The sequence below is a fragment of the Pinus tabuliformis genome, chromosome 6 (genome assembly GCF_031772625.1).
Source record: "Pinus tabuliformis cultivar Carrire ecotype Pingquan chromosome 6, CPIR1, whole genome shotgun sequence".
In the NCBI taxonomy this organism is placed as follows: Eukaryota; Viridiplantae; Streptophyta; class Pinopsida; order Pinales; family Pinaceae; genus Pinus; species Pinus tabuliformis.
Window position 1 is genome coordinate 737,829,961 of NC_142292.1, and position 12,409 is coordinate 737,842,369.

Here is a 12,409-nt window from a genome sequence, read left to right on the forward strand (position 1 = left end):
TGCTAATGTTCTATTTTAACTTGTTGACATTCCAAGCAGCATGTCAAATATTCAGCTACATCTTTTTTCATTTTTGGTCAGTAGTATTCCTTTCAGGGTGTTGTAAATAGTTTTTGGTATCTTAGGTGTCCCGTGTAGGGACTCTTGTGATATTCATCCAAAATCAGATTTTTAATGCTATTCTGACTGGGCACATATAATCTTTTCTTATAATTCAGCATACTTACGAAATCCATTACATATGCTAGCTGATATGCATGGATGTTTGTATTTTGAGCTTATTATCCTAATTGTTGATATTCTAGGTCTTACTCTGTTGCTTCTTTAATTAACTCATTGAAGGTAGTTCATACTTCATTGTAAGAAACCTCATATAGACAATGTACCTTTCGAATTAAAGTGTTAGCTACTCGGTTCTCCTTTCTCTTCAGATGTTTGATCTCGAAATCAAATCCACTTAGAAAATCTACCCATCTGGCTTGTCTAGCATTTAAAGTGGGCTGCTTGAAATAATTGGTCAAGATGTGATGATCAATCATTAACAGAAATTTCCTACCCATCAAATAGTGATGCCACATTTTTAAGGCGTGAATGACAACTGTCAATTCCAAGTCATAGGCACAATATGTCTGCTTGTGCTCCTTTAATTTCCTAGACTCATAGGCGATTACCTTCCTGTATTGCATTAATACTCCACCAACCCCTTCCTTACTGGCATCTGTACACACCACATAGTCCTTACTTGGATCTGTTATGCTTAAAATGGGTGCAGTGGTAAGCAAATGCTTAAGCTGCTCAAAACTCTTTTGACATTCCACTGTCCATTTAAAAAAATTTCCCTTTTTCTGTAGGGAGGCAATAGGATAGGCCACTCTAGAAAATCCCTCCACAAGCCATCTATAATACCCTGACAAACCCATGAAAGATCTTATATCGGCTACGTCCTTTGGTACTGTCCATTCCATTATGGTCCTTATCTTTTTGGGATCTATGGTGATTTCATCCTTGGTAATGATGTGACCTAAGTACTGAATCTGTTCCTTGAAAAAATCACACTTGCTGAATTTAGTATACAATTGATGTTCTCGGAGAGTCTGCAACACTACCCTGATGTGCTCCTTATGTTCTTCAATATTCCGGGATTAAATCAGTATGTCTTCGATAAAGATTAATACAAATTTATCTAAATATTGATGAAATATATTATTCATTAGACACATAAATGTTGCGGGGGCGTTGGTTAGCCCAAAAGGTAACACTACAAAATTCGTAGTGCCCATAGCGGGTCCTAAATGTGGTTTTAGCTATGTCTTCCTCCTTGATTATGATCTGGTGGTATCCCAATCGTAAATCAATTTTTGAAACTACACCCCTTTTACTTGGTCAAAAAGTTCATCTATGCAAGGTAAAGGGTACTTGTTCTTGATAGTCAACTTATTCAGTTGACGATAGTCCATACACATATGTATGGTCCCATCCTTCTTTTTGACGAATAGAACGGGGGCTCCCCAAGGTGACACACTGGGACAAATGTAATTTTTATCCAGCAGCTCTTGTAATTGTATTTTTAATTCCGTCAGTTATGGTGTGCTCATCCGATAAGGAGCTTGGGATACAGGAGCTGCTCCTGGCACCAGTTCAATGGTGAAATCTATGTCTCTCTTTGGAGGCAATCGTGGTATTTCTTTAGGAAATACATCGGTAAAATTTTGAATTACAGGTATACTTTCCAGGGTTACAGACTTTTCCTTTGAGTTGGCATAACCAACCTGAATAGCATAAGTCTGGCATCCTTTTCTAATTCACTTTGCTAGTTGAGAGGTAGTTATTGGCCGTAATTTTAATGGTCTCAAAATGCCTTGCATTTTCTGCTTGTCTCCTTGCTCGTTCTTGTAGCAGATAGTTTTTGTTTTGCAGTTTATAATGGACCAACGCTTTTCCTACAAGTCCATGCCTATCAAGACTTCATACGATCGTAGGGGGAGTATGTTTAGATCTACCACCAAGGGCTGACCTCTATTTCCAAAGGACAGTCATTGACGTTGGCCAACACTCGTCTCTTTTTCCCCATTGCTAGCTGAACTAACAACGGTTTTTAAAACTTGATAGCTTGTAATTTACATTGTTCGACTATCTTAGGGCTAATATAACTTAACGTAGCTCCAGGATCAATTAATATAAACACAGTATGATCAAAGAATTTACCTTCAAATTCCACCATATTTGGCTAGTATTCTGCCTGATGATCTTCAAGAGTAGCATTAATATTTGGAATACTCTGGGCTACGTCTCCTACCGTAGAGGCTTCATGAATCTGCAAAATCTGTTCAATACCTTTATGGTTAGGGCATTTTTTTAATATAATGTGGTACCCCACATCCCCAGCATTGTACTGGAGGTCTAGCCGTCGCTTCAATTTCAGTTTTGCCTGATTGCTCGCTGGGTTTGGATTCATGGGAAGGTCTAAGTCTGGTATGATTTCTATGAAAATTTCTATTGATCGGACCCCTGAGAGGTCCTTTACTGGTATTGCCTCGATTTCCCTTAGTGCCAACATCAAACTTATTTCCCTTCTTTTCAGTCCATTTCTTCCCCATAACTTCTCCTTTCTGTTTGCTTTGCTGGTAGCGCATTCTGGCCTTTCGTATGACCTCATCCATCATTTTCGGGTTATCAAACTCAATTCGTTCTCTCATAAACAATGGTAAACTACTGACAAATCATTGCACTTTTGCCTTCTCTTCTCGTATGTAAGGTACATATCGAAGTAAGGAGGTAAATCTAGTAATAAACTCATCCATCGTTTGTTGTCCAAGCCGCAGGTCATGGAACTCCTTTGCCTTCTCGTTACCTCGTGTCCCTCGTTACATCATAGGTGGTAAGGTTGGGTCTTTGATCCGAGGGTTGAGCTTTGTCCTAGAAACTTTACTGCCTCGTTTGCTAGTGATGAGTCTCATTACGCCCCATTGTTCTTTGGCGCTTGATCCTGCTTCCCAGATTTCCTTTCTGGTAGGTTCGACTCTAAGACATAGGGCTCCGTTGCATGAGGGTTCAATGAGACTAAGGATACTGTGGGTGAAGCAGATGGCTTTGCCTTCCCTGTACAGTATGAACTCGATGAGTATTAAAATTTCAACTTTGCAATTATGTTTATCGTTGTTTTTTTTATCCATTGCCCCTTTTAAGTGTTCTCTTAATCTGGTTGTAGGTGTAACGAAAACAAGCAAGAGAAGTTCAGGATACTCCAAGGAGGGTTTCGTGGATTTCCCCTTCATACCTCTCCTTCAGTCGCTCAATGGATTATGGGTAAGCCTTGTCGAGCTGCCCCTATGTTATATCGATTGAGTAGGTACATTTGTTGGGTGATTTGTTGCTATATGCTCTCGGTCATGGAGGGTTTCACTAATTCATAGGTTTTACAGATTTCGGGTTAGGCGGAACTACCCTCTGCTGATAATTTTATATAAATTTCTATAGTTTTGCAGTTCAGTTGGTGGAAGTCTTGAATTGTTTTGGGGTTCTTGCGTTCATTCTCTTCTTCTTTTGGAAATCTTACCAGGTTTTTATTCATTCGTTTTTCTAGGTTCATCGATCGAGAATCAGAGTCCTCCTTAGTGCCTCTTTCAGGGCTTCACCATTTGGTATGCGAGGCCTGCAGCTATGGCCACACCAATATAATTGTTTTTTTTTGTTATAGTTGAAAGAGCTGTATGGAATTTTGGCACCATTATTTCTGCCTGCCCAGGTATTGGGTGGTAGACCTCTCGAGGTGTGATGTAATTTAAGGGTTCAAACTAGTCAATATGTATAAATTGAGACACGTATCTAAGTGCTACTCATATTTTTTTTATATTTAAAGAAAAATTGCCCAGAATGTGAAGTGTTTCAATGTTGGTACCTGGTATGTGTTGAGACTTAGTTTCATGTATTTATAATGGTGGTGCCTCTTTGCTTAATACACAACTCTGCTCCGTTTATGGAATTTTGATGGGCTATACTTAAGTTTCTGCCCTTTTTTTGTGATTACTCTATTATGTGAGATTATTACACCTTGCTCGCAAGGCGATGATTTACATCTTGTCTTTTGTTGTCTACCTGCATTCTGTTCTAGGTTACGGTAATTGTCATTCTCAGTATTTGGTAAAAACAGGATTTACAGTGATTTTAGGTTTTGTATGTCAGTATTTGGTTCCTCATTTTATACTTATTTACCAAACTCAGTAAGGGTTACAGAAAGAATTGACAGGAATTTTCTAGGTAATATATAACAGTATTCTTTGCTCTGTTTTATATTCAATTACCCAACTCTGTAGGTTCTCTGGTTTCTATTTAAATACCAAACTCTGTAAAGGATTTTAAGAAAGAAATTACAGAGCTCCTTTTACTATAATTAAACAATCTCTACTAAGTTTTTTTTTTTTTAAATACCTTAGTTCGGTTTACACTTTCTTGTTGTTTGTGAGGATTATTTTCTCATTCGTTCTTACTGCCTTCAACTGATGTGTTAATACTGTTATTCTTTACATATTTAGTCCATTATTCACGGTGCTAGGCATACTTCAGTTTGATTCTCTTCCTTAGTAAAGAACTTAAACATGTTTATTTTGCTGAGTCTAGGTTCTGCCAGAGCTTTTAGGTTAATACCATTCCGTTCATTTACAAATGTGACTAGTCCTGTACAACTTTAACTAAATTATTAAATATACCCATACATTATCTTTTTCAAATATTAACTATTCCGGTTTAGTCCTTCCCAAGATACAAATAATGACATATACTACAACTTAATCATCAAATTAATTCCAGGGTGTTACTAATTACCTGAGTTGCTCAAACGAAGAAAACCTCAACTGTAGAAGTCACCTTTGCTACTTGCAGTTTTCAATCCTCCCAACCATGAGACTTGACATCAGGACCAAATCTCCCCCCGTGCTTTCTCATAAGACCATTGTCTTTCTGCAAGTTCCTACACATAGTGCTTTCTCTATCTGGTCATCACCAGACTTAACTACTCTTTCCTCTGACCTCTCAGCATGGTTTTTCTCCCTTCTCCCCTGCCCCTAGGGCCTTTTCTTGGAGAATTCATAATCAGGGAGATATTTAGGGTTTCCTTGGCAACTGTCTACTCCAACTTCCTTGTTATGAGAAGTTACAAAATCTGTTAACACTCAAACAATTTTCTCTCTTCCATAACAAACATACATTAATACGTAACTCAAATAATAATCATAATATTCAATTTTTTGTTCTTCGTGCGGTAAAATAAAATATTTATGAAGTTCTGGGGACATTACAAGGATCAAGAGGATGGGGGCATTTTAGATCAAGGAAAAAGAAGAAAGAAAGTTTGTGCTGAGAGGTGAGGCAAAGTTCTGAAGCTCTGTCTGGTTTGGATCAGATAGCTGTCAGAGAGATTAAAGATCTCGACCAAGAGATAGTGAGAAGAGTTCCTGAGTACAAGAATAGCTCGGGGGGAGACTACCATGGGAGTAGTCTCAAGTATGGGAGGCACATTGTTGATCAGCTAGTCTGAGCTGCAGGATTAACCTGGAAGAGTTGTGTGAACCAAATAAGTAAAATTTATTGTTGAAATGTGGCAACAAGAATATTCCAATTTAATTTGTCCTTGAATTAAATTGTGAATTAAAATCAAATTTAGCCTTAACAACTACTCGGAAATAATTAATTAAGTTATTTTGACTTAATTAGTTGGAGAAATTCAAGTTAGAAGTCTTTCTGAAGTGATGCAAGAGTTATCCCTTAAATTAAGGAGATAAGGTTGAGTTATATTTGAGTTGTAATTAGTTAACTTAGTTTACTGAGTTAAGTCGAGTTAAATTAGTTCCAAACTGTTTGAGGAACTAACAGAGAGATAACAATCAGTTGATGCATCCATGCACTCAATTAGTGTACTCTAGTTAACTGGAGATTCCCTCATCATAAACTCATGCATGTCTATTCTGAGAAAGAACCAGTTGAGATTAAAGACAAGGACAGTGTATTATTAGTTGCATGTGTTATCTTATAAAGAAAACTCATGCATGCATAAGGAATCATATTCCTTGAGGATTGCGCAGTGCTGACAGTGTGTGAGATCAAGAGACCATCCACTTGGTAAATCGAGAAAGACCTAGTTGAGATCAAGAGACCATCCACTGGGTCTATTCTAAGAAAGACCTAGTTGAGATTAAAGACAACGATAGTGTACTATTAGTTGCATGTGTTATCTTATAAAGAAAACTTATGCATGCAGAAGGAATCATATTCCTTGAGGATTGCGCAGTGCTGACAGTGTGTGAGATCAAGAGACCATACAACCTAGTGCAATAGAAGAATAGGAGAAGTTGCTCTGGGCCGGAGACTGGATCGTTTCCTCATTAAGGAAAACTTTCTTGGCACCCTGTCTAACTACCGACAATGGGTAGGATCTAGGGGTATCTCTGACCTTTCCCCTATCTACCTGGAATTAGCAGGCCCTTTTCAAAAACCCAAAGCACCATGCAAATTCAACTTAACTTGGCTGATGGATCTCGATTATCATAAATTGGTCACTAATTATTGGAGAGCTCACCCTCCTACTCTGGGGTAGACTATGGCAGAAGGTTTTTGTCACAACCTCATCGAACTTAAGAGCCTATCCATTCAATGGGAAAAAACCAAGCGCGCTCGGGACGAACAGACACTCTGCACTATTGAGGATAAGTTGGCTAATCTACTGGATGAGAAGGGACGAGGTTTCATCTCAGAAGAAGCTAAAAATACTCTCACTGATCTAGAGGCTAAGAGGTCTAAAATACTTAAGGAACGAGAGGAGACCTAGAGACTTAGGAGCAGAGCCATCTGGCTGAAGGCTGGGGATGACAATACTAAATTCTTCCATAATTACGCAAAAGGGAGATGGGCTTGTAATACTATATGGAAGATGCCTACTGAACATGGTTAGTTTGTTCATACTTTTCATCAGTTGGATCATCTGGGAAACACTCACTTTCATCATTTTTTCAGGGCTCCACCTGCAGCCTCACTTACTGAAATTATCTGAATTGTTGGACTATTCCCTCGTTTTGTTGACCATGATGCATCAGAAGACCTCACTAAGCCAGTGACTATGGGGGAATTGGAAAGTACTCTTAAATGGTTCAAAAAGGATAAAATTCCTGGACCAGATGGATGGATGGTTGAATTCTATCTTTCCTTTTTTGAGATTATTGGACTGGACCTTCTTAAGGTTGTGGAGGAATGTAGACTTTCGGGTTGCATGTATGAGGCTATCAATTCCACCTTCATTGCTCTCATTCCCAAGGTATATTCTCCTCAATCTTTCAATGATTTCTAGTCCATTTCCCTTTGTAATTGTCTATACAAGATTATTACCAAAAACATTGCCAATCGTATCAAGCCTATCCTCTCTGCCAATATCTCTTCTGAGCAATTTCCCTTCCTGCTCAACAGACAAATTCATGAAGCCATTGGTACTGCTCATGAAGCTCTCCATTCCATTAAATTGAAGCAATTAAATTGATCTCTCCAAGGCATTTGATCGAGTCAGCTGGCTTTATCTAAGAATGCTTCTTACTCATTTAGGCTTCCCACTCACTTTCATCCAATGGATCATGTGTTGCATTTCCTCTGTTTCATTCAGTGTTCTTATCAATGGTTCTACCTCCAATTTCTTCCATGCTGAGAGGGGTCTTAGACAAGGCTGCCCACTTTCGCCTCTACTATTTCTGCTTGTAATGGAAGGACTAAGCAGATTGATTATGCATGAAAGAAGAGAAGGGCACTTACAGGGACTTAAGATCACATATCAGTGTACAATATCTCATCTCCTATTCATAGATGATGTGCTAATCTTCCTAAATGGTGGCATCCAGGACTTCTCCACTTTCTATGATATCATGCTACTTTTTAGTGTTGCCACTGGGATGGAAATTAACAAGTTAAAGTCATTCATTACATTCTATGCATGCTCTCCACAGGAAATCGGATATGCATATCAGAAGTTTCCTTTTCAAAGTCACCTATTTGAAGATGGACTTAAATACCTAGGGTTTCGTATCAAATCCCATGGGTACAAAATAGCAGACTAGATTTGGCTGGTGGCTAAGGTGGAAAAAGACTTCTAAAATGGAATCACAAATTCTTATCTAGAGCAGGGAGATTGGTACTTATTAAATTTGTATTGGAAGCTACACTGGTTTACTGGATGTCCTTGGCATGGATTCCACAAGGTATACTTTCTAGAATCCAAAGAATCTGCTACAAATTCCTATGGAATGGGCACAAGGAGGGGAAGTTGTTCGCCTGGGTGAGATGGAGTCGTATTGCATTGCCCAAGAAATGGGGAGGATGGGGCCTAAAAGATCTTCCATCCTTTTCACATGCTCTAGTTGCCAAATTGGGATGGTTCATTCTTAATTCCCGAAGTCTGTGGTCAGAGGTGATTCTATATAAATACATTTGGCCGCTTCACATTATGGAATGGACACGACTCCCTACTTGGTACAGACAAGGAATTTTAGTTATCTGGCGAGATGTTCTACACACTCTTCCTACCATCAGTAATGACATCATTTGGCATATTAAAGCAGACACATCAGTACACATTGCCTTAGATCCATGGACTGGTTGTGGTAATATGTATCACCTTCCACCTAATCTCATAGAATTCCTTAAAGATAGGTGATGAGCCCCAAATTTGGTAACATTTTGGGCTCATTTTGCCTAACTACCTTTGCTCAATCCTTCATTTTTCATAACTTCTGCATCATTTTTTAGTATGTTTATGTCATTTGTACGAATAAGGGTAGTCACTATTCCTAGGTGGCTAACACGTGCTCATTTCAGGATTTTTTGACACATGTGGAGAAAAACCAAGCAGACAAGGGCTAGGAGACAGCCAAGCTTGGGTTGAGGATTCGTAGGGGGGGTTGTCTATGGCATTAAATAGCCTCCCTCGGGATCTTCACCCCCAACTCCGAGCTCCAAAGGCCACCAAAACCGGATCTAGAAGGCAGCCAAACAGATTTTGTGGAAGCAGCTGTTCACTCCCAGTTTGGTCAGCCAAGTCCCATGGATTTAGGAGGCCAGCTAGGGCCTCGTGGTGTATAAATGTGAGGGCTTCAGCCTTCGAGAGGGACTTTTTGAAAAACTTTTGCACATCCTGCACTACAAGCTGCTAGCTCTGTTTTGTTCTTTTGTAGCCATTATTGGCATGACTCTTGACTTATGATTATTATTTTAATGGGAAGCAGTCAGATTTGACATCAGCTCTGAGTTTTTTTGAGGAGCCATAGCTCTCGGGGTTGGGCCCAACCTGAGAGCCTAGGGCCTCCTTCTTTGTATTGATATCTTTCCTTTCAGCATTATGATTTTCCTTGTATGCATTTGAAACACAGTTTGTTGAGCTAGATCTCGTTGTGTGGTTAAATAGGTTATTGTTGAAGAATAGAGTTGCTTCGGATGTCTAGAATAGATTAACGAGATAAGAATTGATAAAAGCTTCAGAAAAGGGTTGCCTGCACTCTCGTTTTCACCTCTTTCTAGGGGCAGGAATTGCAGACAGTGCTGCCCAACAAAAACACTAGTTCGCTTACCCATGCAATCTTTGGTGCAATGTTTTCATTTGTAGGAGTTATTCATGCGTTCAGATCTTTTGGAATGTTTCTTTGCTTAAGTACTGTACATGGTTCTCTTTAGAAATAACGCTGTTGTTCATTGGTTTCGTTGACAGTTAGGATAGACTGGTTAATATTTTGATTATGTGCAAGACATGGTTGATTTGGTTAAGTATACACTGTGCTGTGCATCTCCATCACTCTCTTGTCCATCTAAGCTTCGTCCAGGCCAACTACTCCCTCTCCAAGTTAGATCCCTCATCTCATAACTACTTGCCTGCCCACATAACCCTACCTTCTTGCTCTTCCATTGCCTCAGCCTTCTTTAAGCCAAGTTAGCTCCCCACACCCTCTCATCACTTCATCCCTCGGTCACTAAATCATTTCAGACCCCTACCCTACCTCCCTATCCATTCATGCATCCTCTTTCACTCACCCATCATCCAAAATCCAACCTTAGAACATCTTGTAGAAATTATGAACATCCTGTAGAAATTCCTGAAACATCCTGTAGAACCCCTGCAGACTTCCTGTAGAAGCTCCCAAATGAGGTTTCTTGGTAGCCAAACTTGGTGAAACTCTCCGGAAGGGTGTTAGGGACTCCTTAGACCCCTTCTGAACCTTCCCAACCTTTTCCAAGCCTTTCTCCTCCTTGATTCACCCTTGCACAGTAAAAAGCCAGTTAAAAGCATCTGCATGATAACTCAAATAACTTATTCAAAAATACAAAAAGATGTGTCTTCAAATAGAGATAGCATAGGCATGTGCATTTTACCTCTGTAGGAGTAATGGCATCTCTTTCAATAGTTTGCATCTTCTCCTTTGCATCGGTAGGACTAGCTGATAACATTAGGGTTTGCTAGGGTTTTTGCTACTTTTTGGGTTTTTAGTTTCTTTCTGCAAGTAGATTAGTTTCTTTTGAGTTAGCTTCCATCTATCAGTTAAAAAGCTTCTTCTAAGAGCCCATAGAAGTTGGCTTAAGCCCCTAGCGGACTTGTGCCAGCTGACCAAGTGACAGCTGCGGCAAGAGCTAGTACTTGTGCATACAACACCGTCGCTTCCAAGTTTGTTACGAACTACCAGGTTGATAAAAGTAAAGAAGGGAGCCCCAGGAGTTGCAGCATTATTGCTGCAATACTGGAGCCCACCATCTTTTTGGCACCGTTGCCGGGGAAGCGTCAGAGCATTGGTGATTGCTGCTATTCTTCTATTTTCTACTACAACCTTCTGCTAAGTAGTTTATTTCATTTCCATTCTGCAATTTCATTTCCGCAAAAGTAGCGTAGACATTTCCTGCTTTCATAGATTAGCATTTCAATTCCGCAATTTCATTTCTGCAAGCGTAGATTAGCATTTCAATTCCGCAATCGTAGCCTAGCATTTCATTCCTGCAATTTCATTTGAGAAAAATAGATTAGTCCTTTCATGCTTTCATTTCAATTCCGCATTTCCATTTCAGCAAGATAGTTAGTTGCAGTTCAATCTATTTTAGTTTTGCAGGTACCAGAGAAAAAAAAAAAAAAAGCAATCAAAAGTCTTTCCATTTCATGCCTCGTAGAAACCGAGATAAAATAGGCAAATTCTTACCCAACACCCCCACCACTTCACTGAGTCACCCTTCTCTCTTCTTTGGTGACAGTGATCCAGAAGAACCTATAGGCGAGCCTCCTGAGATATACGAAGATCCTATAACAGAAGAAGAGTTAGAGAACACTCCATCTGAAGCCATGGCTGACAATAGAAGAGAAGATGAGAGAATAGAAGGTGCCTTTCCCATCCGAGAGACCAATGGAGACATGAAAATGAAAAACATAAGCCCCTCCGCTTTACCTCACTTCCATGGACTGACTACTGAAGACCCTGATACCTTCCTGTTCGAGTTTGTTGTCCTTTGTCGAACCTATGACTATACCGAAGATGAGCAAAAACTGAAACTCTTTCCCTCTACTCTCAAGGACGCGGCATTACGCTGGTTCATGGGCTTACCTGGGAACAGTATCACCACTTGGGCTCAGATGCAGCAAGCTTTCAATACCAAGTACCGGGACTACTGTAGGTCCAAGGAAGCCAAGGGAGAAATCTTTCGGATGACCATGGGAAACGATGAGTCTTTAGAGGATTATGAGGAAAGGTTCCAACTTAGCTATAAGGTTGAATTCTATCTTTCCTTTTTTGATATTATTGGTCTCGACCTTCTTAAGGTTGTGGAGGAATGTAGACTTTCGGGTTGCATGTATGAGGCTATCAATTCCACCTTCATTGCTCTCATTCCCAAGGTATATTCTCCTCAATCTTTCAATGATTTCTAGTCCATTTCCCTTTGTAATTGTTTATACAAGATTATTACCAAAATCATTGCCAATCGTATCAAGCCTATCCTCTCTGCCAATATCTCTTCTGAGCAATTTCCCTTCCTGCTCAACAGACAAATTCATGAAGCCATTGGTACTGCTCATGAAGCTCTCCATTCCATTAAATTGAAGCAATTAAATTGATCTCTCCAAGGCATTTGATCGAGTCAGCTGGCTTTATCTAAGAATGCTTCTTACTCATTTAGGCTTCCCACTCACTTTCATCCAATGGATCATGTGTTGCATTTCCTCTGTTTCATTCAGTGTTCTTATCAATGGTTCTACCTCCAATTTCTTCCATGTTGAGAGGGGTCTTAGACAAGGCTGCCCACTTTCGCCTCTACTATTTCTGCTTGTAATGGAAGGACTAAGCAGATTGATTATGCATGAAAGAAGAGAAGGGCACTTACAGGGACTTAAGATCACATATCAGTGTACAAT